This window comes from Arvicola amphibius, chromosome X (assembly GCF_903992535.2).
Source record: "Arvicola amphibius chromosome X, mArvAmp1.2, whole genome shotgun sequence".
NCBI lineage: Eukaryota > Metazoa > Chordata > Mammalia > Rodentia > Cricetidae > Arvicola > Arvicola amphibius.
This window is the reverse complement of record NC_052065.1, coordinates 18,165,875-18,168,357: the sequence shown is the minus strand read 5'-3', so window position 1 is coordinate 18,168,357 and position 2,483 is coordinate 18,165,875.

Sequence of the window (2,483 nt, the reverse complement as noted above, 5' to 3'; positions counted from 1 at the left end):
ACAGACCAGGCTCCCACAAAGCCAGTCCATGCTGTAGAATCAAAACCCAGTGCCATTGTCCTTGGCGTCTCAGTCAGCCCTCATTGTCAGCCACATTCAGAGAGTCCAGTTTGATCACATGCTCCATCAGTCCCAGTCCAGCTGACCTTGGTGAGCTCCCATTAGATCAGTCCCATTGTCTCAATGGGTGGGCGCACCCCTTGTGGTCCTGACTTCCTTGCTCATGTTCTCCCTCCTTCTGCTCCTCATTTGGACCTTGGGAGCTCAGTCCAGTGCTCCAATGTGGGTCTCTGTCTCTATCTCCATCCATCACCAGATGAAGGTTCTATGGTGATATGCAAGATATTCGTCAGTGTGGCTAAAGGATAAGGCCAGTACAGGCACCCTCTCCTCTGCTGACCAAGGAAATCTATTTTTTAAGGCTTTGTTTTGCTTTGTTTTGTTTTCTTATCAGCACCCAACTTTTAAGTACCAAACTTGCTTTTAGTTTGCTTGGTTTGCAGGAACAAAGCTCTGTCATTAGGTAGGAAAAAGATATGAACTGACTGTCTGGGAGGCAGCAAATCTGAGATGTTAGCGCTAAGTGGCAGTTTCTTCCAGGTTGTAGAAGAGAACTGGGATTGCTTCGTGCCCTTTGCCTTGTGCATGGAAGGTGGTTTCTTTCTATGATCCTCCCTTCAAATGTGTTTGCCTCTGTGTCCAAATCCTCTCATTTATAAAGACACTAAGATCGGTTCTAATTAGACTCCCCTAAATAATTATACCTGTAATAATCTTATCTCAAAAAAGTCCCCATTGTGAGGAACTAAGACAGACCCTTGATAAAAGCAGAAATACTGTTCAAACTATAATAGTAGAATCTGTGAACAGTTTTGCCATATTTTAAATGTAAGTCTTTATTATATTTATTTTGTGCTTTTGCATCAATTTTCAATTGCTTGTCTCCCATCTCTGACTGCATATTCTATGAAAACACTATTAAATTGTTTCCCTTTTCATTGAAGCAAGATGTTAAAGTGTCCCAGCAGAGGGCAGTGAAGGGACACAGAAAGAGGGTGAGACTTTTCTTCCATTTCTAGCAGTGACAGGGTGACTCCATGATGAAGATTTGCAGCCGATTGATCCCCCACAAGCACGGGTCCAGTACCCAGGATCCTTCACGGCAACACTGTGATGTCTTAAATGGTAATCAGCATCCCTCTCAATAGACAAGAGATTTCAAGGCATCCTGTTAGCTTTGAGCAAGGCCAGCCATTTGCTGATCATCCTATCTGCCTGCCCACCCTCATTTCTGATACTATGGTTAGAATATGTTTCCACTGTTCGTTACTTTATATAATTATTATATTGAGTGAAAAACACCGTGTTGAATCTTCAGTGTATGCCTGATTAGAGCCCTCCTCATTTCTGATACTATGGTTAGAATACATTTTCAATATTCAATAGTTTTAAAAATACAGTTATGTAAATATTTATGTATTCATATATATTTATCTATTCATTAATATCTATGTATTCATATATATCCAGGCACCATGTATTATTTTTATTACAATGCTGGGATTTGAACCCAGGACCTTGTACATAGTACGCAAACACTGTAGTACTGAGATACATTCCCAATTGAGTAAATGTACTTTAGTAACTTACATGTAGATTATTTTCTTTTACCATAATCAAGTCAGTAATGACAGTATGAGTAATGAGATTTTTTTTCTTCCAAGACAGTGGTTCTCAACCTTCCTAATGCTGTGACCCTTTAATACAGTTCCTCATGCTGTGGTGACCCCCAGCCATAAAATTATTTGGTTGATACTTCATAACTGTAATTGTCCTACTATTATGAATAACAATATAAATATCTGTGTTTTCTGAAGGTCTTAGGCAACCCTTGTGAGCCATTGACCTCCCCCAAATAACCCACATGTTCAAAACTGCTGCTCGATGACTATATAGTTCAATTATTCTTCTCACTTAGTGAATTAAGCTGTATTCATATATACAAAAGAAATGTCAAAAGGAACTATTGCTCGGTTTCACAAGGAAAGCTCTTACTACTTCCTATTGTGGATGATGTCACCGTTTCTGCTTGTTGGTTTGTTGTGACATTGGTGTTGGGACCCAGAGCCCAGAGCATGCAGGCAGAGCTCTCCTGCTGAGCTCCATCTCAGTCCTGTTATGGTTTTTTCCCACGCCACGAGAGGGCGTGGGAAGGCACACTCGGGACACAGACAGCGCACAGCCGCTCTGTGACAGATTCGAACTCGGGACAGACGCCCCCCCACCCCCGCCACTCTGTGGTTACAGGAATTGGACCCGGGAATCGAACCCAGGACCTCGGGACTCGCAAGCACTGCGCTTAACAGGCTGAGCCACGGCTCAGCTCGCTTGGTTTTAACTATTTATGGAAAAAAGAAAGTTCCTTTCCCCTCTCAGAGATAGGAAAGGCTTCATTATGAAGGTAGCTTGAGATTTATCACTTT